The sequence below is a fragment of the Felis catus genome, chromosome A1 (assembly GCF_018350175.1).
Source record: "Felis catus isolate Fca126 chromosome A1, F.catus_Fca126_mat1.0, whole genome shotgun sequence".
NCBI lineage: Eukaryota > Metazoa > Chordata > Mammalia > Carnivora > Felidae > Felis > Felis catus.
In genome coordinates this window covers 153402558-153427606 of record NC_058368.1, presented here as the reverse complement: position 1 = coordinate 153427606, position 25049 = coordinate 153402558, and the positions used below count along the sequence as shown (strand labels likewise).

The window sequence follows — 25049 nt, the reverse complement described above, 5'->3', positions numbered from 1 at the left end:
CTATCCCCTCCCTGGCTGATGTTAAACCACAGATGAGGCAAGTTACATTCTTCCACAGTGACGTTACTTTCTCATTATATACGTAAAGTGGTTCAAATATTTTCTTCTTATTACCTCTCCTATTTTTTTAATTTGAGTTTTGATAAGCATAATATTATTACTTTATTTTATTTAGGCCTCAGTCATAGACAATTTGTCTTTTTAATTATTTGATGCTGTTAAGTGTAATCTTACACATTAGTTACTGTTTACTTAGTTTAGTTTAGTTACTGTTTAGTTACTGTTTAGTTAGTTACTTTAGTTACTGCATTACAGTTAAGTTACTGAGTTCTCATAGTTAATCCAAATAAATCTATTTAACTTGTCTGTGGTCAAGGCTTTGCTGATGACCGGCTTAATTTATCTGTGATCTCACTGGTAGAATTCTGTTCAAAGACGCACATTGGCAGGAATATCAAACGGTAGCTGCATTTGCTGTGAAATAATATTGTGCATTTCTATATCTTAGAAGGATAAAGTTTTTGTTTATTATAAGCATATAACTAACCATCCAACATACCCTAGATTCTGGACACGAGAGGATAATGTCTGAGCCTAAAAAGGTGAATGGAAATTTGTATTTCATTGTAACTGAATGGAAACATGTCTATATAATTGGAGAATATTTATCAAGTTTTAGCAAAAGGACCATAGTCTAGAGGATCTTGGTTCATATAAGGCCCTAGTTTACCTCATAATGGTGTTGCTTCTGGAAGGCACTTGCCCAAAATATTAGCTCAGAGTCTGACCCTGGGCAACAGTGGAAAGACCTGGGCTGTGGAATTAATCACTGCTCACTGTCTTACTAGCTAAGACAGGTTATACTAATCCTTAAGTGCTTCAGTTTCCTCATCTGTAAGACGGAACTAATATCCCCTAACTTCCAAGGATGAAGTCATAGAGATTAGAAATAGATTAAAAAATTTAAGAGAAAACTTTACTGGTTATTTACAGAGTTGTTGTTTCTGATGCCTTTATTAGAACTGAAGCTACAAAGACAGCGCTACACAGGCCTGCACCTGAGAAGTGCCCCCAGCATTAATTAGCAAGAAATCCATAGTGAATGGTTGCCCTCCTCTCTAGTTTGGATCTCTGACTTGGGCTCTCAGTCCCAGAAATTGGCATCTTCCTTCCAGGTAGAAATGCCTTCCCAGATGTTAACCTTTGGAATGTATACACAAAATATTTTTTTCCATTCTATCACCTAGGTGTCCATTGAACCTTCCCTGTCACTCCAGACCCTGCAACTGCAAATGCTATCTTGGTACTTTATTCTCTTTGTAGCTTTTTCACTATTGACATTACACTCTAAGTATAGAAGTTAAATTGCTCATTATTTGACCCTAACGTTAAAAATACAAATTCTGAGGCGCCTGGGTGGCTCAGTCAGTTAAGCATCTGACTTCAGCTCAGGTCATGATCTTGCGGTTTCTGAGTTCAGGCCCCACGTCAGGCTTGGTCTCGGTGCTGACAGCTCAGAGCCTGCTGCTTCGAATTCCATGTCTCCCTCTCTCTCTGTCCCTCCCCTGCTCATACTCTGTCTCTCTCTCTCTCTCTCTCTCTCTCTCAAAAATAAACATTAAAAAAAATTAAATTAAGGAAGGCAATTTGTCTCTTTTTCTTACCACTGGATCCTCAGTGCCTAGAACAGAGGCCAGAACATACAGTAAATTCAATAAATAAGTGTTAAGTGAATAAATCATCTATTTAAAAATTGTACTCACTCTGTTCAGCTGAACATAAAACTCAGTTATGATTCAAGAACTACTAAATAATTCACTTACAAAAAAAATTATTGGGCAATGTTGATTACACCAAAGATTTTGGATAGGAAATGGAGAAAGGATTTATATTGGCACTCTTCATTAAAATTGCTCAACCTCACTCATAACAACAACAAAAAAGCCTGAGTTGTCAGAGCCTATGAAGAGTGAAGAGAACTTCTGCAGGAAATGATGGGAGAGAGAAGGGAGGTATCTGGCACAGGCCCGAGAAGACTGAGTTAAGTATTAATGTGGGAGAGGAGCAGTGATGGGAGACGTGTTACATAAAGGGGGTATCATTAAATATTTAAGGATAATGTGAAATACATTTCTCACTGTCAGAGAAGGGAATTAAAAATATGGGAAGGGAAATAACTAAAATGAATCATGTGATGTTGGGTAAGAAATGAAGTTATAGTATCAACTCATAGTTTTTAAAGTTTATTTATTTATTTTGAGAGAGAAAGAGAGCACGAGTGGGGAAGGGACAGAGAAAGAGATAGAGAGAGAGAGAATCCCAAGCAGGCTCCACGCTGCCAGCACAGAGCCTGACACATGGCCTGATTCCACAAACCGTGAAATCATGACCTGAGCCAAAATCAAGAGTCAGACACCCAACTGACTGACCCATCCAGGAGTCCCTCAACTCATAGTTTTTAATACAGAGAAAGGCAGGAAGTAAGGGAGGGAGGGAGGGAAGGAGGACAGGAGGAAGGAATTGTTTATTAAGAGGGTCTAGGAACAAGACACCTCAAAAGCAAGGACACGTAGCACCATATCTTGGCTTCTAAATACCATTCTCCATGAAAAATGTCCTGAAGAAATGGATGACTCCAGGTCAGAGACAAGGAAAGTACAAGATAAGCCTGGAACATCTCTGAATGAGAAAGCAAGGAAGTGCTCACAGATGATGGAGAAAAGTCAAAAGGACAGAACAGCCAGCTTGAAGGAGCTCCCACTGACCAAATCTAGGACAATTTGATCATCAAAATAAATAATGATAGAAAAAGACTATGACCTACTGAATATAATAGAAACCATGGGTCCACAATGACATTACTAAAAAGAAACAAATTGATAACATTGAAATTTTAACAATGAAGCTATATACATAATTTCAAAGTACTTTATAAAACACTAATTACAAAAGGAAAAGACTAAATTTACAGTAGAGAAACTTGGCAGCCAACAATTTAATGAAATGATCAGAATAACATCATCAGTAATGCACTAAATCAAAATTGTGAGTCACCTGATAGGTTGCAATGAGAGGAACACAGCATCATTTCTGTTATATTCCTGCCAAACATGTATAATCTGAATTGAGTCAAAAAGAAATGTCAGGCAAACCCAAATTGAGAGACATTTTACAAAATATCTGGCCTATAATCTTTAAAAGTATCAAGATCACAGAAGTGAAAGAAAGCAGAAGGAACCATTTCAAATTGGAAGACACTAAAGAGGACCAGCAGCTAAGCACAACACATGATTCTGGACTGTTTACTTTTGCTATAAAGGACATCCTAGGGATAATGGACAAAACATGAATGGAGTCTGAGAATTAGACTGTACTAATGTATCAAAACTAATGCTCTCATATGGATGAGTTTTATTTTGGTTACGCAGCAGAATGTCCTTGCTTGTAAGATATACACCCTACAGTATTCAGGAGTATAGGGTCATGATGTTGGTAACTTATTCTTACGGGGGCGGTGGGGAAGCATTCTTTACACTTGTAATTTTCCCCTAAATTTGAGATAGTCTGCAAATTTTCTTGAATTGAACTAAAAAAAAAAAAAAAGTGCTAGAGCCAAGATGCCATTTGTCTCCTCTCAGGTTTGTGGAAATGTAAAAGCTTGACAATACATTGTGCTGGCAAAAATTTGAGAAAAGGGGGACTTATCTCTGTTGGGACTATAAATTGGTACAACTACGTAGGAGGGAAATGTAGTAATGTTTATCAAAACAACAATTACATATATCGTCTCCAACAATATCACTACTGGGAATTTATTCTATGGGTATACATACACTAATGCAAAGTAAGGTCTATATACATTTACATGTTGCAGTATTGTTATTAATGGAAACAATCACAAACAACCCAATGTCCATGAATAGGTTAAATTAATTATTGTTCTGTACCTTAATTTTTTTCTCTGTACTACATATTTTGGATATCTTTCCTATCAGTGCATAGTGAGCTTTGTAATTCTTTTACATTGTTCCAGTGTACTCCATTTAATCTATGTACCATAATTAATTTAACCTATTTATGGACACTGGGTCTCATAGAATAAATTCTCAGTAGTGGTATTTTTGGATAAGATACATGTAGCTGTAGTTTTTTTTTTTTTCTTTTTCTTTTCTTTTTTGTTTTTTTTCTTTTCTTTTCTTTTTAAGTTTTTAACTCCTGTTAGTTAACATACAGTGTTATATTACTGTATATGAGTAATCATATATCACTATGTGTTTATCACAACAAGTCCATTGACTGGACTCTCTCGCTCCCTTATTTTTTTTTCCCCTTTGCTTGTTTGTTTTGTTTCTCAAATTCCACATATGAGTAAGATCATATGGCATTTTATCTTTCTCTGACTGGCTTATTTCCCTTAGCATTATACTCTCTGGCTCCATCCATGTCCTTGCAAATGACAAGACTTCATTCTTGTTTATGGCTGAATAATATTCCTCTGTGTGTGTGTGTGTGTGTGTGTGTGTGTGTGTGTGTGTGTGTGTGTGTCTGTCTCACATCTTTATCCATTCATCAGTCGGTGGATACTTGGGCTGATCCCTTATCTTGGTTATTGTAAATAACATTGCTATAAACACAGGGATGCATGTATGTATGAGGAACCTCCATACCGCTTTCCACAGTGGCTGCACCAACTTGCATTCCCACCAACACCTGTTGTTTCTTGTGTTGTTGATTTTAGCCAATCTGACAGATGTGAAGTAGTATCTCAATGTGGTTTTGATTTGCATCTCCCTGATGATAAATGATGATGAACATCTTTTCATGTGTCTGTTGGCCAACTATGTCTTTTTTGGATATGCATTTATAATTTTTTGAATATTCTTTTTTTATTTTATTTTATAAAGACAGTAAGCAGAAAGGGGGGAGAAGGAAAGAGAGAGAGAATCTTAAGCAGGCTCCACGTTCAAACTAGGGCTCCATCCCATGACCCTGGGATCATGACCTGAGCTGAAATCAAGAGTCGGATGCTCAACCAACTGAGCCACCCAGGTGCCCCTGCAATTGTAATTTTGATAAACATTATTACATTTCCCTCCTAAGGAGTTGTATTGATTTATACTTGAAACAGAAATAAATGCAAGTGCCTATATTCTCAAAGTTTTACCAACTCAGTTATTATCAAACTACCCACCAGTAGCTTATCAAGTAATTTTTCTAAATACATTCTTTGCCCAAGAGAAACTTTAATGAATGGGATATCTTCCACCTCATGAGGTATTTATTTACTCACTAGTGGTGCCCCTCTATCCACAAACATACCATTGTCTACCCTGTGACCTTTTTCTGCTCTTTGATTTTGGTGGGTCCTGATATACATGAGCCTCCATCCCCCTTATCTGATGTTGAACTAAGCAGCATCTATCTCTAAATAGGCAAAAGGCTCTGCCCAAATTTGGAGAAACATTTAAAACTAGTCAAAACTGAGGATTTTTGGCTCAAAATCAGGATGAGAAGGATAAACCCTGCCCAAATGGAATCTAGTTCTGATATATTTTCCCACCTTTCTAACTAAAGCCAAATGTTTGAATATTTCCTAAATTACCTCTGAAATTCACTGCATTATTTTGCCTTTTAAATGCAGACAAACTTACATTTTCATTGTTAATAGATTTAACACATGCTTGTTTTTCAGTTTGTCATGGGGTGTTGTGAATCTCCACTGTGACTCCCAATGTGCTCTATTTTTCGGTGGACTGACATAAATCTGCCTGGGCTACACATGTACGAAAGAATTATGGGAGCTACAAGTGGTCAGAATGCCCGCTGCCACAACTTTTTGCCATTATTTTGTTCCTTGACAATGATTCAAGGGAGCCAGGAAAAAGAATCCAGGATATTAGTGAACAGTTAACACCAAGAGGACAAAAAGTGAAATCTTCTGACTTGACTATATTTCAAAATAATACTCCCAGTACCAAACATTTCAGTAGTGCATTTCAGAATCCACTATAGGTGTTAACCCATTTGATTTCTATAATTTCAGTGAATAATATTGATTCCCATTCTTTAAGTCAGGAAATGAAAACTCAGAGATGATAACCACATCTCCCCAAATCACACAGCTAGGAAGAAACAAGCCTATAAAGTATCTGAATTAGGCTAATCTTCAATGATCTCAGAGTAAATCTCTGTGATTATTAAGTTTAATAACTCTATCAGTAATGGATATTTCTAAATTCAAATGAGTTTAAAATTTCATGAGGCTATCTAATGCCTCAAGAACAGTGTCTACGGAGGCTGGGAATTCCAGAAAATAGGAGCTAAAAGGTTAATTTATTCTAACAGAAGGATGATTAACACAAGGTAAGATTACCTATCTCTAATTAACCTAGTCCATTATTGAGTTCTTAACAAGAAGGATATGGATAGCAGAAATGTCACTCAAAAAGAATTCAGCTGAGAAAGTCTGAAGACAGTACTGCTCTGGGAATGATAATCATTATACTTGTTAGCCATTGGGAATGCTTAAACCATCTTAATATTTAAGCCAGAACCTAAAATACTTCTTTATTCAAACCTCTCTGTTAAGGGGACTATGAGGCATAAGATTAACAAGTAATCTTTGAAAAGGTCTCAAAGGAAAATATGTTTATTGTTTTTAAATAAACATCAGTCTTGCTTATTGTATTCAAAGCCCTACTAATAAAAAGTTAAACATTGTTACTAAGTGAGATATATTCTTGACTGATCAATGATTTAATAATAGGCCTAACTCCTCTCCCTCACTCTGACATCTATCTTACACCTGCTATATTCCAAGAGAAAGTCAGACAAAACACCTATAATATTTTCACTAATAATACTTCTGATGATCTTTGAAAATCAATGCTACTCTAAGCATACCTAACTTAAAATCTTAGGTACTGAAAAATTTGGTTTGCCATATCCTGTGGGTTAGTTTGTGTTTTGTTTTGTTTTGTTTTTCATTGTATAACACAATGTCATGTAAGAATGAAGTATATCATTTACTTTAGTTTTGTGCTATTATAATGGCATGTTGATGGGATTTTTCTTGTTGTCTTGGAATTGGTTATTCTAATTGAAATATGATGACAAAATTGTATAAGGATTCCATACTTTTAAAGGCCTCTCCAACCAATGAGGCCAAAAGTCTCCCTGAGGACTTATTCAGAGGCAAAGGAACCACCTCTCCAATTGCCAACCGGCATAACACCCCTAAGTGGGCAGAAAAATAGTTCCCCTCAACCCACCAGAAGTCAAGTAAAGAGGGAGTTTCAGTGAAATACAGAAAGTGATCACTGGCAAGGCAGAAAGCCTGACAGCCTACTAGTTAGCTAAATATTTAGAGTCAGGGAACTAGAGACCAACCTGAAGCCTGCCTTCAAAGTGCAGTGAGCCCTATAAGGGAGTATGAGGGAGAATGTGACCTGTGTCTTTTGGAACTTGGGAGCATATCTGAACACCAGGAACTGTGCCTCCTTCTTTTCTGGAGATTTTGAAGGAGGACTTGCTGACTGAGCCCAGGAGAACGGGACAAAAAGAGAGCACGTTATAGGGAAATTAGGAAAAAGGTGGAGGAAGTCTCCAACTTGTTCCCAGTTTCTTTATCTATCAGAGAATGCAGAGGAGGACTTCCGGGTTTGACTCAATACAAAAGAATATAGAGAAGAGAGGAGAAAGCCCAGGCCCTAACGTTACCTGACAGCTTGCTTTTTTTTTGGGGGGGGGGGGGGAGATATGGACCAAAGGCAGGACTAAAGGAAGACATGGGTGCCTCCTCTGCCATATCCTCAGAGAGGTAGTGCACCAAGGTGAAGCTAAATAGCACTAAAAACTGCACAAACTTATGAGAAGATCATCACATCCTCAGTGACCACCAGCAGCAACAGAATCATGCACATTCTTGGGGGGAGGGGTACTTCCTCATCTTTAATAAGCAATCCCAGCCATCTCTTATATTCCTCCTCCACAACAAAGGAGTGACATGCTATAGAGGGAAATGAGAGGATCATATTTGAATCAGATTTGAGCCTGGATTTTTACACTGGAGTGAAATTAGTTTGGATTTGCTTTGTTTTTTTTAATAACTGAAAATGATGACAAAGATGCAGAAATGCTCAGGAAATTGTCTTGGGAGATTTCTACAAAGCACTACTGGGAATTGTGATCGGAGAAAAATAAAAACATTATTATGTTAATATCCACGAAGTAGAGTCTACTCAATAAAACTGTTTATACTAACATGCTGACTTTCTAAAGCAGGTTGGGAGGAGTTTTTGGGGGGAGGAAGGGGGTCACACATCATCTCAAAAATAGTGGACAATAAAAAGAACAATAACAAAAAAACAAGTCAACTCTTACATGCAGGAATTAAGAAAGGAGACATTAAAAGAATAAAAAAATCATTCAGATTTGATTTTATTGTATAAGTTGAAGAACCCATACTTACTTGCCTATGTCTTTGTTAAAAGGAAACATTTTTAGTAAAAAATATCTGGGATTTGTATAAGACCTTTGAAAGTTTTCAAGGTACTGGGTTTGAGGGTTTTTTTGTTTTGTTTTGTTTTGTTGTTTTGATAACATACAGTATAGTCTTAACTTCAGGAGTAGAAACCAGTTATTCATCACTTACATATGACATCCAGTGCTCATCCCAAAAAGTACCTTTCTTAATGCCCATCACCCATTTAACCCATCCCCCCACCTCCCCTCCAGCAACCCTCAGTTTTTTCTCTGTGTTTAAGAGTCTCTTATGGTTTGCCTCCGTCTCTGTTTTGAATTTTACCTTATGAGAAAAGACTAAAGTCTCATTATTCACTTTCATATCCAAGGTGTATGTCATGAACCTTAGAAAGTATTCAAACCATGATTTTCAAATCAATCTATCACCTTCTACCCTCTTCTCCCTTCTGCTGTCTTATCTTCAATTCATTGAAGATTTGGGGGAGGGGGGATAGTTTTAATTATTTTCATAAGATACGTGTATTATTTTTGTAATTAAAAAAATAAAACAATGATTAGCATTCTATTCATCATCTTCCTCTCCTATGTAATTATGCTTTATTCTATTTAACAACTATTCATTTCAACATTCAACAATTATTTCCTTCAGGTCAACCTCTCTAGCCGGTATCTTCAACTTATTTGCGCCATGTTTTTCTATTTAAATGTTTGCCTGATAAAAATTGCCTTCTCCACTCCTAGCACTGGGGCTAACGGTTGGTATCTCAACTCATTTTCGGTTTCGATTCTCAGATCTTCCATAACACTCAGAAATTTGTTTGTTTTGTTTTGTTTTTGCTCATTTCACTTTTTCATTCTCTACAGTGATTTCAGAACGCTCTCCACTGTCCTCAAACCTCCAACTAAATCTTAGCATGACTGCACAGAGAAAGTAACAGCCATAAGATAGAATGTCACTTCTCTTCCAGCCAGGAAACTCTCAAACCAACCTGCATTGAAGCTTTCTCCCCTCCCAGTCTCTTGAAGTGAGAATTTGGTCTTTTCACATTCCTACAACTAATCCTGTCTCTTCTATATCTTTAAACTTGCCCTCAGATTGGCATCTTATCAAAAACAGGTCTTTCCTGAATGAATAACCTTTTAGCTACCACCCTATCTTTTTCATTGGCAGCTAAATTGAAATTGTTGCATATCTGCCCTGCTTGTGGAAGAATCTGGGGGGAGTAGGAACAGCATGGGAGTCAGAGCCCACCTCATAGAGGGTAAAGATGTCCTCACACAAAGATCAGTCTAGTGTAGACAGGCCAAGCCTGAGTAGGATGAGGATTTGTCCATTTAGAGGGGCACAGTGTCGATGGCAGAGCCTGCACAGGGGAACAGTGCATCTACAGAGGAGAGGGGATGGCAGTAGAAAGAAGAGACTGATTACATACAGAAAGATTGGGCAAATAATCAGACCACTGGGAACCAGGTTTCTCAGCAGCAAGGAAGGGGGTTACATATATGAAAAGGGAGAAAAATAGAATAAATCCTGAAGAGACAGATTAAAACTAATAATATCAGTATGCATTCATGGTTTAATAGATAGATGGATAGATGAAATGCAAATGTGTGGACATACATTGATATATACATGTGTCTCTATCTTAGCTCTCTCTAACTGAGAAACTTTGAAGCACCACACTCCAAAAACAAAGAGCACACCTAGTGTCCAGACTTTGTTTTCTAAATGTTATTTTCCACTAAAAAGACTTGAGGCTAAAACGGCTAATTCCAGGACCAGGGTAGGGAAAGTACAAGGTGACCTTATTCTATCTTATGTCAGAAAGGAAGAAGTCAAAAAGTGACTTGAGACACGTCAAGAGAATACATAAACCACCTTCAAGGGGCTTCCATTAGCTAAACTGGGAACAGCTTGAACATCAAAATATATGATAATAAAGAATTAAGACCCATATTAATCACCAGTACTATAAATAAATAAATGAATAAATTGAAAGTTTCATAAGAAATGGGCTATTTGCAAAGTCTCAAAGAACTTCCTTACAAAGTACTTAACTAATTACCAAAGGAGGAAAAATTTTAAAAAACTAAATAGTTGAATTCTGAAGAAGAAGACCAAAGCAGGAGGCATCACAATCCCAGACTTTAGCCTCTACTACAAAGCTGTCATCATCAAGACAGCATGGTATTGGCACAGAAACAGACACATAGACCAATGGAATAGAATAGAAACCCCAGAACTAGACCCACAAACGTATGGCCAACTCATCTTTGACAAAGCAGGAAAGAACATCCAATGGAAAAAAGACAGCCTCTTTAACAAATGGTGCTGGGAGAACTGGACAGCAACATGCAGAAGGTTGAAGCTAGACCACTTTCTCACACCATTCACAAAAATAAACTCAAAATGGATAAAGGACCTAAATGTGAGACAGGAAACCATCAAAACCTTAGAGGAGAAAGCAGGAAAAGACCTCTCTGACCTCAGCCGTAGCAATCTCTTACTCGACACATCCCCAAAGGCAAGGGAATTAAAAGCAAAAGTGAATTACTGGGACCTTATGAAGATAAAAAGCTTCTGCACAGCAAAGGAAACAACCAACAAAACTAAAAGGCAACCAACGGAATGGGAAAAGATATTTGCAAATGACATATTGGACAAAGGGCTAGTATCCAAAATCTATAAAGAGCTCACCAAACTCCACACCCGAAAAACAAATAACCCAGTGAAGAAATGGGCAGAAAACATGAATAGACACTTCTCTAAAGAAGACATCCGGATGGCCAACAGGCACATGAAAAGATGTTCAGCGTCACTCCTTATCAGGGAAATACAAATCAAAACCACACTCAGGTATCACACCTCACGCCAGTCAGAGTGGCCAAAATGAACAAATCAGGAGACTATAGATGCTGGAGAGGATGTGGAGAAATGGGAACCCTCTTGCACTGTTGGTGGGAATGCAAATTGGTGCAGCCACTCTGGAAAGCAGTGTGGAGGTTCCTCAGAAAATTAAAAATAGACCTACCCTATGACCCAGCAATAGCACTGCTAGGGATTTATCCAAGGGATACAGGAGTACTGATGCATAGGGCCACTTGTACCCCAATGTTCATAGCAGCACTCTCAACAATAGCCAAATTATGGAAAGAGCCTAAATGTCCATCAACTGATGAATGGATAAAGAAATTGTGGTTTATATACACAATGGAATATTACGTGGCAATGAGAAAAAATGAAATATGGCCTTTTGTAGCAACGTGGATGGAACTGGAGAGTGTGATGCTAAGTGAAATAAGCCATACAGAGAAAGACAGATACCATATGGTTTCACTCTTATGTGGATCCTGAGAAACTTAACAGGAACCCATGGGGGAGGGGAAGAAAAAAAAAAAAAAAGAGGTTAGAGTGGGAGAGAGCCAAAGCATAAGAGACTGTTAAAAACTGAGAACAAACTGAGGGTTGATGGGGGGTGGGAGGGAGGAGAGGGTGGGTGATGGGTATTGAGGAGGGCACCTTTTGGGATGAGCACTGGGTGTTGTATGGAAACCAATTTGTCAATAAATTTCATATATAAAAAAACAAAAATAAAAAAAAAATAAAACACACACCAGATTTCAGAGACTTCAGATGAACAAAAGATGAAAAGATCTCACTCATAATTTTATACGAATTATCTGTCAAATGATAATATTTTGAATATTTGGGGTTAATAAAATAGATTATTGATATTAGTTTAAAAAAAAGGGGCGCCTGGGTGGCGCAGTCGGTTAAGCGTCGGATTTCAGCCAGGTCACGATCTCACGGTCCGTGAGTTCGAGCCCCGCATCGGGCTCTGGGCTGATGGCTCAGAGCCTGGAGCCTGTTTCCGATTCTGTGTCTCCCTCTCTCTTTGCCCCTCCCCCGTTCATGCTCTGTCTCTCTCTGTCCCAAAAATAAATAAATGTTGAAAAAAAAAATTAAAAAAAAAAAAAATCTAAATAGTTGAGAATCCTGAAAGACACATGCTTAAGCAAGTGACCATTAGTAACGGGACAAATCAAAATTGTGTGTCATCTGATAGGATTCACTAAGGAGAAAACAGCATTACCTTTGAGGTACTCCTGTCAAATCTATTAATTCAGTCTTTTTCAATTGTATCACAGAACACACTATTTCCTCTACCATCTCAAGAACAGTACATAATTAATACCATTCTAGATGTATTGAAAGAAGTTAATTTTTTCATACAATAGATGCCAATTGATGTTGGTATCTAACTCTCTCCAGTTGGAAAAGGCCCGGAGGTACATTCCATAAAATAACTGGTCAGTAATCTTTAAAATGTCAAGGTCACTAAAGACTAGAAAAGACTATTGCTGCTCTCAACTGAAAGACACTAAAGAAGTATTACAACTTTATGCAACAGGTGACTTTTAACTACAGCCTTCCATTCTAAAGGACAGTATTGAGACAAGTGGCAAACATGACTGGGATTTGAGGATTAGATGGTAATAACCCATGACCTGATTTTCACAGTTGTATTATGGCTATGTAGGCACATGTCCCTATTGGTAGAAAATACCTAGTAAAGTAGTCAGGAGTGGTAGAGTATCATACTGGCAAATTACTTTCAAATGGCTCTGGGGGGAAATAATGGTTGTGTACATGCCTGCAAGTTTTTTTTCTTTTTTTTTTTTATTTGAAATTTATTGTCAAATTGGTTTCCATACAATACCCAATGCTCATCCCAACAGGTGCCCTCCTCAATGCCCATCATTTACTTTCCCCTCCCTCCCACCCCTCCCATCAACCCTCAGTTTATTCATTTCTTGTTTCAAAATTTTAAAAATCAAAAAAATTAAAAATGAACAAAAATAAAACTGAACAAAAGTAAATTCATCATCATCTTCACTCCTCCGCACGTTCCTCATCTCAGCAGATGGCTCCACCATTCAGTCAGCAAGTTGCCTAGTCCAGAAATCCAGGGTCATCCTTGACTTCCCTTCCCTTCACTAATATACACCCAATTAATGTGTCTCCCTCTGAACCCAGATCTAATCATGTACCAAGTTCTGGTGATTCTACATCCTAAATATCTCTTGAACTTAATCCATTTCCCTTTAGTCTCTCTAATAGTATGGAATTCTGGCCACCATCCTACTGTACTGTATTACCAAAACAGCCTCTTAAAATAATCTACAAGCCTCCTCTAATCTATTTTCCAAGATCAGAGTTATTCTAAAACATAAATCTGTTCATGTTATTCCTCTTAAAAACTCTTCAATATTCCTTATTGCTTCTAGAATGAAAACCAAACTCCTTATACTGCCATATATTTTGGTTTGCCCAGGATGATTTTTATTTCTATTGTACAAACACGGTTATTATTGGCCTCTCTTGCACTCTCAGTAGAGTCTCAACTAGGACAATGAATCATATGTTCTGGAAAGCTATAAGGTTCTGACAATTTGGTCTCTGTTTACTTCTCTAGATTGATCCTGACTTCTCTCTCATTTCTAGTAAATCTCAACTCTTCTGGGAAGGCTCTGCCTGAGCACTGGATCAGGATTCAGTACCTTTGCTAGACATTTCCTAATACTATGCAAGTCCTGTTAGCAACATATATCTATTGCACACATATCCTTATTTAACTATTTGCTTATATTTCTCCTTAAATTGTAAATTCTGTAAAGGTAACTCTACCACTTGGGGGTGTGAGCTTGAGCAAGTTACCAGATCTTTCTAAGCCTCAGTTTCCCCATCTTTAAAATGAGGATAATTGCATTATTATTATGATCAAATGATATAAAGCATGTAAAGGCTTAGCCCACCATACTCACCATTTTATGTTTTAAGAATTATGTAAAGAGTCAAAAGTATTTTTTTCCCTCTAGAGCTTCTTAAAATTGTTTTCTTTTCATAACCAATCTTTTGATTTTTTTTATGTACCCTACTTATCACACAGATAGACTGTTTCTTCTTAACATAAATCTAACAAGTCTCTTCATGATAGAGTTATTTCTCATTTTATTTATTTGCTTCTTTAAAAAAACGTATGTTCTGGGGTGCCTGGGTGGCTCACTTGGTTAAGCGTCTGACTCTTGGTTTCAGCTCAGGTCATGATCTCACAGTTTCATGAGTTCAAGCCCTAAATCGGGTTCTGTTCTGGCAGTGCAGAGCCAGCTTGGGATTCTCTCTCTCCCTTTCTCTCTCTGCCCCTCCCACACTCATGCTGTCTCTGTCTCTCTCTCTTAATAAATAAATAAACTTAAAAAAAAAAAAAAGAAAAGGTATGTTCTAACAGAAAGTTATCTTGTGAGAAATGAGATAATACCAGAATCTATTAGCACTGCTCAGGCATGGAATATTTCTTTCCTCTCTGTCCTAGTAAGCACATGTAAGTCCTCACAGGAAACTGAACACATACACTGTATGGTAAATATAGTATTATAAGAAAATATGCTTTTGAAATATTATAAAACAGTGAAGGCCAAATACATAAATTTGTAGAAAACAGTGTTTCTATCATTTTAATAGTTGTCTCTTAATAACTAAACAATGTTTGGGAGAAAAAGCCCTATTGAAAAAAGAGTAATGATTCAATTAATTAATGGGCCCTACACTGACAGATTGAACATTGTATACCATACATTGAAAGCTCTTTTGAGTCCCATAATGGATATTGTGTTTCTTTTATAAATTTTAAACTAAAAGTTCTGGCTGCCAGAGATGAAAATTTAAAATTAATTACATGATTGTAATTTCTACTCACAGACCACACTCTTTCTCTAAATTTAACTATCATGTTGTACCTTTGTTAATTGTACAATTTTATCATTGATCTCCTTTGTTTAGTAAAATATGCAAGATAGCGGGGCGCCTGGGTGGCTCAGTCAGTTAACCGTACAACTCTTGGCTTCAGCTCAGGTCATGATCTCACGGTTTGTGGGTTCGAGCCCCACATCAACCCCAGAATCAGGTTCCGTACTGACACTACAGAGCCTGCTTGGGATTCTTTGTCTCCCTCTCTCTCTGCCCCTCTTCCACCTGCTTTCTCTGTCTCTCTCTCAAAATAAATAAAACTAAATTTTAAAAAATATGCAAGATAATACATTAAACACATCCTCAGAGCTTTTCTTTCAATTATTAAAGGAAAATTAATTCACCATTCAGAAGTTAAATTTATACACATAAATTTAACCCACAGCCATTTAAGAAACAAAACAATCAAGCAAAGGTGAGAAAAAGAGAAAGGCAACAGACTCTTCACCACAGAGAACACACTGATGGTTACCACGTGGGAGGTGGGTAGGGCGAGGAGTTAAATAGGTGATGCGGATTAAGGAGGGCATTTGTGATGAGTACATAACTAGTGTTATGTGGAAGTCTTGAATCACTGCAACATAGACCTGAAACTAATATTACACTCTGTTAACTGACTGGTATTTGGATAAAAACTTTAAAAAAAATGTAATCCACAGCACTTACCATTGCTCATACTTTCTGCTCTCTTGTAAGAATCCAGAACGTTATATCTCATTTCCATTCATAAATCCACAAAGTTCTGTTTCTCCACAGCAAATATTGTAGTGTTTTCAATCTAAGTATTTCACTGTTCTTAAAAATAAAAAAAATTTTGAAAATATATGCAAAATAATTTTTAAATAATATATATTTTCATTTTTAATATTTTCTTTTTTTTTTAATGTTTATTTTTAAGACAGAGAGAGACAGAGCATGAACGGGGGAGGAGCAGAGAGAGAGAGGGAGACACAGAATCCGAAGCAGGCTCCAGGCTCTGAGCTGTCAGCACAGAGCCCGACGCAGGGCTCAAACTCATGGCCGTGAGATCATGACCTGAGCCTAAGTCGGATGCTTAACCGACTGAACCACCCAGGTGCCCCAATATATTTTTTCAATGACCAGGTTTTCAAATACCTGACTGTCAAATTTCCAAACTTATAAATGAAAAGTGTTTGTCTTCAGAAATGTTTTTAGTGATTTTAATTTCTAAGATAGGTATCACCTACACATAATCTCAATATATATATAGCAAATAAAATATTACAAAATCAAGATCTTTGATTTCTATGATCTACTTGCAAATCTGTTCAAAATACTTCTATCAAATGGCAGATATGAAACTATATTAAAAATATAGATAAGCAAGTTTCATTTAAGTTTCCCAAATTCTTATAGTCAGGTATTTTGCTCTCTGCTATGGCACACAACAGCATTTTTCCTAAGCAATCAAAAGCAAGCTGGAAGATTCTTTGTTCATTAATTGTAAATAATGTATCCAATAAAAGTAGAAAAATGCTGAAAAGTGATATATGTATTTTAATATGATTATTACTTTAAAACCATAAAACTTTACTTTAATAAAGGCAGTAATCTTTACTTTAGTAAAGGCAGTTTACTTCAACTGGGATTGGACAATAAATACATCATGATGACGACCTTGAGGCAATCAGCACATACTTATAAAATGATGGTTTGACCTTATATCTTATTTTCTTTTAATTTTTAAATTTTTTTTAATGTTTATTTATTTTGAGATAGAGACACAGAGTGCGAGTGGGGGAGGGGCAGAGAGAGGGGGAGATATAGAATCCGAAGCGGGCTCCAGGCTCTGAGCCATCAGCACAGAGCCCAACACAGAGCTCAAACTCTTTAGCTGTGAGATCATGACCTGAGGCAAAGTCGAACGCTCAACCTACCGAGCCACCCAGCTGCCCCTGAACTTATATCTTATTTTTAATTCATCAGCCTCATGTGGTTTCATGTGGGTATCTAGAAAAACTTCCCATAAGATTCGACAATCTTTCAATGGAAAATTGCTTAAAGATAACATTCCTTTATCAACTTACCACATATCAGTACACAATTTATTAAGTGTGTATTATGTGCCAGGCACTATGCTAAGTACTGCAGATATAAAAATGATTAACACTTGAGCCCTAGATAAGAGTACCCCTGAGGGGCGCCTGGATGGCTGAGCCGATTAAGCCTCCGACTTCAGCTCAGGTCATGATCTCACAGTTCATGACTTCGAGTCCCATATCAGGCTCTGTGCTGACAGCTCAGAGCCTGGAGCCTGCTTCGGATTTGTCTCCCTCTTGCTCTGCCCTCCCCCACTCGCACTTTCCCTCTCTCTCTCTCTTTCTCTCTCTCTCTCTGTCTCTCTCTCTTAGAAATAAAGAAACATTAAGAAAAAAAAACTAAAAAAAAAAGTGAGAGCATGGAGTATTATGGAAGAGACAGTAAAATAAACCACACAAAATATTGTTAAGAAACAAAGTTTTTAAAAGGTGTTGTGAGGGGCGCCTGAGTGGCTCAATAGGTTAAGCGTCAGACTTCAGCTCAGGTCATGATCTCACAGTTCATGAGTTTGAGCCCCACGTCGGGCTCTGGGCTGACAGCTCAGAGCCTGGAGCCCACTTCAGATTCTGTGTCTCTCTCTGTCTGCGCCTCCGCTGCTTGCACTCTGTTTCTTGCATTGTCTCAAAAATAAGTATTAAAAGGTGTTGTGAACAAAGAAGAGGAACACATAATCCAAACTAGGGAGGAGAGGATGGTTACAGAAGCCTTCTTGGAGGCTTACTGATAAATAAGTCTACTGCCTGGCTTTCAGCATGGCCTACTGATTAATAGAATTGATTCAAATCCTAGTACCATCTGTTACTAGTTGTGGGAGTATGGACAAGTTACTTCATTATTCCAAGCTGGCTTCCTTGTTCATAGGATGGATACAATAGTATTTACCTCATAGTGCTGTTAAGACGACCAAATAAGATAATGAGCAGAAAGCACAGTGGCTGCCATAAAATATGCTAGTATTCTGATTGTTTTAACGGTGATCTCTTTGTCTCTCACACACACACCCCTCGCCTAGCAAATAAGCTCGTGCTTTCTGGATTTCTTGGCCAATGTATGTAAGTCCTATATACCTCTAAAAGAAAATCTTGTTTCATCCCATCTAGCCTGCCCCCCTGCCCCATTTTCAGTTATCAGACAGGCTTCCTGATCCCATGAAAAGTCTCCCTGACTTTCTTTAGTCATGCCTGTGCCATGTCCACTCTTTGAATGTGAGCCTGACCACTGAGAAAAGTCTTGAGAAGACCGTAACTCTGTCATCCTTCTCTGTCTCCATATCCTCCCAGAGACAGATCTCTTGCCCTTCACCCTCACACTACTCTCTGAAGATTTGGTGATTTTTTGGTGATTTTTCAAGAGTTCACTTACCAATGTTTTGGTGATTTTTCAAGAGTTCACTTAATTGGCTTTGTCCTCTTAACTATTGGCCACTGCTGTCTCCAAGCCAGCAACCAACACTTCATTTCATTTAGAGTGATCACTGCAGAGACAGAAAAAAATAATGTGATTAGAATACAAAATCACTGAAGTTCATGACAATGAGAAAGGCTTGTGCTAGAAACAGTAAGAGAATGACCATTTGTTCTTCTCACCTTATCCTTTTTAGGATCATGACTCTATTTGACAATCATTCCCCTGCCATTGGCCACTTATTTATCAAGAGACTCTTTCTAAAAGGTTCTTCCCTCCTTCCTCTTCATTTGCAGAAAAGCCTAAGGGGAGAGGTCAGGCTAAGTTCAGTATCTTCTTATACGTTTATCTTTCTAGAGCTTCTACCAAGTTTCACCAAAACAGATTGAAATAATATCAAAAGAAAAAAATAAATGAAAAATTAGAGTTAAAAGGCTTCTCCCATTCAAGGGACCCACTGGCAGAAATAAAGTATTCCTTATCTGTAAGAGTGTAAAAGATGATTTGGACATTAAAATTAGTAGGTAAAATTCAATCTACTCTAGCTTCCTAATTTTGTCTTTAACCCGTATGTTACAAAATTATTTTGACTTTACTAAAGCATTACTCCCATTTTCTAAAGACAAAGATACACTATATTATTTCAACTTGTAAATTACTCACATATTTTTTTTTTTTAATTTGAGAGAGAGAGAGAGAGAGAGAGAGAGAGAGAGAGAGAGAGAGCATGAGAGCAGGAGCAGAGGAGAGGTTCAGAGAGAGAGAATCCCAAGCAGGCTCCACGCTAAGCACAGAGCTTCACACAGGGCTCAATCCAACTACCCTGGGATCATGACCTGAGCCACCCAGGTGTCCCAATTTGTAGATTATTCATGATTTAATTCTGTTCCTCACTTCAGATGCTTTGTGCATCTTCACAACAGCATGTGTACCCCATATCCACAAAACTCTTCAAAGAGTTTTGAAGAGTTGTATGTTTCAAAGAGATATATGTTTCAAAGTCTAAAATATTAAAGCATTAAGGTCCTACAAGATTCTCCACAGCAAAATAATCGGAAATTCATCCACTCTACAAAAACCGATTATCAACTGACTATATCAATTACATATCAATTTTATATCAATTTGGGGCAGAAAATTTCAGTTGCCTCAAGTTTCCACTGAAATGCATTGATTTAAGTAGCTTATTCATAAACTAAAAGAAAAATGTTCATGTTACAAAAACAAAAAATATAAAACCAATTCCTGATTAAGCCACATGTGAATTTACTAAGTCACAGATTAAATGTGTGATTTCAAAGCTTAACTATCATGTAACTTGTTTCCTGACTCTGAAACAAAAGATCATTTGAAACACTTAGAATTCTGGATGCAGCAAACTTTTAAACTGCCTTTCCTCCTTACAGCATTTCTCAACAAACTCTTCCTTCATCATGGCTACTTCTTCAATGGGATAACAAGTAAAATTCCTCAACAACAGAAAAAATAGTAACAGGAAAACTAAGCTGATTCAAATGAATGAGAAGAAATAATTCTTTTTACAGTTTTTAAGTATGATAACATAATAATAAACAACAATAAATAAAACTAACCTTACATAACAGACCCTTGGAAAATGCTTCCATTAAACAGTATTGAAAAAATAGTGACAGTAAATAATAAGTTTCGGGTTTTAAAAATCATCAATAATAAGGATCCTCTTCATCAACAGAAAAAAATGTAGATGACTGGAAAGGCAATATTCTCTAAGTGAGATATCGAATATGAAATTCCATTTAGCAAAATATGAATTTGAGGTAAAAAAAAAACTGAGAACTTGTTGCATTCACTTATACTTTCAGCTAAAACTCAGTAATCATCAGAAAATGTTAGCTATTATAGATTTTTTTTACATTCATTACATAAAGTTGTGCCAGGTCAAAAGTCATAAAATAGTTCAAAAAAGAAACAGCAGTTCTGATTCTCCCCATAGGCCCAATGCCACTCAAGCCTACATGAATAAACTTTACCAAGTCATCTAATTTAGCAGGACCTAAGTGTTACAAATTCATTCAAGAGATTTTCCCTTGGAGCCACTAATCAAATCTGTTGTCAGAGAATTCTAATTGACATGAATCATTGTCTTTACTTTGCCAGCAATGCAATAATGCAATAATGCTCATTATTAATAATTCTTTATTAGTTGTATATCTAGATGGAAATGTAACAAAATGTTAACAGTGGTATATCTGGGTGGATAGAATTATGGATGACTTTACTGTAAATTAAAAAATCAAGGGGTACCTGGGTGGCTCAGTTGGTTAAGCACTGGATTCCTGATTTCGGTTCAGGTCAAGGTCTCATGGCTAGTGAGATAGAGCCCTGAGTTAGGCTTTGTGCTGATAGTGCAGAGCCTGCATAGCACAGAGCCTGCTTGGGGTTCTCTCTCTCTTCCTGTGCCCCTACCCAGCTCATGCTCACTCTCTCTCTTTCCCTTTCTCTCTCTAAATAAATAAAATAACCTTTAAAAAAAAAAGCATACTTTAAAAAAAAAGGACATCAAAAATAAAAGATCAACTGGTGTTCACATAACACATACTACATCTTAATGAGGAGGGAGAACAGAAATAGAAATTTGGAACTGAAATTTATGATGAAATTCAGAATACATTTGAATGTCTATTAAGTATGAAGAACATAAATACACCATCTAATTAACTATCAAATATAAAAAACTCACTTATTTTGTTAATAACATAGCAAATCTTGCCTCCAGTCTTTGCTCCAAAGTCATTGTATTTTGAGGATGTTAAAGAGTTAAGTCAGAGTCACAAAATCCTGAAATATGAAATTAAAACAAAAAGAAAACAAAAACCAAACACCCTTAGTTCTACACTACGTAAGACAATCAAGTGTTAGTTGAAATAAGGATTAAACATGGATTTCTTTTTTTTTTTTTTTTTTTTAAGAATAGGTCTGGCTACTGGTGTGGCTTTTCTTACAATCATACATGAAAACTTTCTGTTGAGATGGCTTGGTGTTGTTTTTTTAATAATATTGAGCACTATGACATATTATGTAAAAATCTCCAGACTTGGCAGTAATTTTTACTTACCACATGAATACAAAATATCTTGATAGTGATCATCATTTGTCAGTTTTAGATAGAGTTCTTGAGCTTGAGTTTAATCCTTTGTACAGTAAGATGGAACAGCCATTGAATTTAAAATCCAAGGAACAAATACCATAAAGAGGGATTTCTACTTAAGCTCTGAAGAAGTTGTAAAAAGGGAAGGGGGAGCTAGTTATTCTGCCTACTTGGAATTTTATTCAGTTGTGCCCAACTGAGTCTAGTAGAGGGGTTAGAAGACGGGAAAGGAGTTAACAGCAGTGAGATGTTGTTCTGGGCACAGAAAACAGCATGCAACTGCACATTGGCAACAGCGAGACAGGCTAACAAAGGGGACAGAAGATGCACTTGACAGGAGTATAGAGAGTCAGCAGAGGAGTAGGAGGAGAAGGCATACGAGACGTAGGCTGGAGTGCAGTAGGAAAGAGCCTTAGTGGTAAAGACGAATAGCTTAAACTTAATGCAAAATACAATAAGGGCCCAGTAAGACAAGTCCAGAAGACCAAGAAAACACCTAAAGTACAACATTTCAAGTTATCTCAAAGGCAGAGTTTTAGACAAGGAGTTTTGAAAAGGGGAGGTTACAAATGCCACAAGAGAAAACATTTAGTCCAAAATTTAGTCCAAGTGTTTTTTTCCTTTTAGACACAAAAACAAAGGGACATCTGGCTGGCTCAGTTGGAAGAGCATGAGACTCTTGATCTCTGGTTGTGAGTTTGAGCCCCATACTGGATGCAGAAATTACTTACATAAATAAATTTTTAAAAAACTGAAAACACAAACAGGAATTTAAAGGTGCCAGGGTTGTTTGTTTGTTGTTCGTTTGTTTCTGGTGTTTCCAGAGTTTGAACAAATAGGAGGAAGTAAACAAAATGAAGCAAGTAAACTCAAGTTTAGACACTTAAATAGTTATATGACCAAATCCAAATCAAAGAAAGGTGATAATTAGGATAAATGAGTAGAATCTTAAGTAAAAGTGACAGGGGATAAGAATTTCCTGGCAACTTGTCAATTAGTTTAAGAGGTGTTTAGGAAGTGTTTATGAAGACACAGAGAGAAAATAAAGAGAAACAGCAAAGTAAGTAATAAAGACAGTAATTTATAATATCCTAAAAGCTTCTAAGAGAAGGAATAATGCCCTATAGCCCCATGAATGAATCATTTAATGTGGTAAAACAATTTTCCAAACTACAAGTAAATCTCTTAGGGTTCTTTCTGATTAAATGCAATTCTAGTTCATTTAAAAAACTGATTCTTATTTTTTCAGATAGAAGTTATATTACGACAAGAAAATTTTTACTTAAACTTCTGAACAATTTAGCCATTGTTCACGAGCCCTGAGGTATTTAAAACAAATTTAGTAATGAAGGCCTCATTGTGTACTGCACTTTTAAATCCATTTCTTGCCCAATGTCATTTGAATGCTTCACAAGTATCATTTGACCCTAAAGCTGAGAAGCTGACATTTTAGCAAATTCACCATTTTACCACTAGGTGGCAAAAAAACCCAAGTAGTATCTGTTACCAAAGCTAGTACAAAATTCCAAGTACTTCAACAACCAGAATGAATTTCCACCAGGTGTCAACCAAGAGGGAAAAAAAAGAAAAAAGGCTATGTTTCCCACTCAGATACACAAATTCAGTTTTAAGCATAGCCATCTAAACTTTATTAGAGATAAATGGCCTGCCCATTAACTCTCCAAATAATTTGTATATTTATATATAATGCTGAGGCCAAGATAACTACCTTGTCAACTAAAATCCAACAAAATTGTTTCTTCCCCAAAAAGCAAGAAAACAGTAAACCACTGAGAACGGTCAAAAATCTTCCAGTGTATTTAATTATGAATATATAGTTCCAGATTCATATTTTTCCATCTACATTTCTCTTAGAAGCAGCTCTGTTGATTGCAAAAATCTAGAAAAGTTTATGCTGTTATGCCTTGAATCCCAGTGTGAGTTTATGAAAACATTGCCATTTGTTACCAAAATGTTCACAATATAAATTTACTTGTCTTTGATTAAGAGGATTACAATGTTGAACAGTCTAAGACCGTTGGACTTGTAAAAATTAATATGAGAACTTTACAAAATTAAGTTCTATTTATATACCACATCATGCTTTTTAAAAACCATCTTACAGGCTTCACTAATTTCTAACAAAGATTTTCGATTCCGTTGTGAACATGAGGTCAGTTAAAACACTATGTCATGTTGCCTCTTATAAAGTGGTACTTTTTAAGGCCAAACTCTATTTTTAATCCTCTGGACACAGGAGTTGTAATCATGTCATACCCTGCAAATCTAGCTGTAGGTGGTGTCTTTAAAAAGCCTCTTTTCTTCCTTCTAGGAAGTGGTCAGGCCTTTTCCCCCCTGGCGTCATCATGCAAACAACTTGGTTGCTTTTCGTTGCTATCTAATTAAGAGATGGAAGAAAAAGCAGTCGAGGAGTAAGCAAAACCTATTGATTAAAAAAAGAAGAAGAAAAAAAAAAACTATTGATCATAGTTGCCTCTCTTTCTTGCTCCTTCTGGTCTTCTCTTGTAAGGTTCCTTTGGCCTCGACTGAGTTCCCTTCCACTCTGCCTACAACGCAGTGGTCTTTTAAATAATCCAAGCCAAGAATGCTCTTGTCTAAGAACATTGTTTCTTGTCTAGTTTTTATTACGTTTTCTTTTGAAATTCGTTAGATTATGCTCGGCAACCAGCCGCTTGCCCAACCGGTTTCTCCCCTTCCCCCATCTCTCTTCACACATCACTTTTTCCTCCTTCCATCCAAGTAGTGGGCAAAACCCTGCAGCGCCGGTAACACTTGCTTCGGTCTGGTCACTCAGCAGTTTACCCCTACTTGGTTTTGCAAACATCTCCCCACCCGGCGCCTGACCCCCAGTGCCCCACTCTTTTATTATCTATTAGAGTGTGCTCGGTAAGGGGCTCCAGATAGCACGTCGAGGGTTTACGGTAGCCTGCCTACCAATAGGAGCCCACAATGAAGAGAAGTCAGGTTCAGCCTCCCGACAGCCCGTGTCTTCTTCCCTTAGCTGTACACCTACTGTACCCGCGAGCGAGCGAGGGAGCGAGCCGGGCGCGGGAGGGGACGCGCAGGGAGGGCGGACAGCAGCCGCGGCGTGCGCATGCGCACTGGGGTTGTTTTTCACAAAGCTGCTCTTAAAGTGAGCTGGCA

At 37.2% G+C, this 25049-nt stretch overlaps 1 long non-coding RNA gene across 4 annotated transcripts in view; it reads right to left on the bottom strand.

Moving 5' to 3' along the window:
* Nucleotides 1-24907, bottom strand: part of LOC102899515 — a 57130-nt gene extending 32223 nt beyond the window's left edge. For all 4 annotated transcript variants that reach the window (XR_002744375.2, XR_006583079.1, XR_002744382.2 and 1 more), the window contains exons 1-4: nucleotides 24840-24907; nucleotides 18940-19059; nucleotides 18716-18827; nucleotides 15959-16087 (exon numbers count right to left, since the gene is read on the bottom strand). This is a non-coding gene — a long non-coding RNA (uncharacterized LOC102899515). The remainder of the gene's footprint in view (nucleotides 1-15958; nucleotides 16088-18715; nucleotides 18828-18939; nucleotides 19060-24839) is intronic.
* Between the last annotated feature and the right edge of the window lie 142 nt (nucleotides 24908-25049).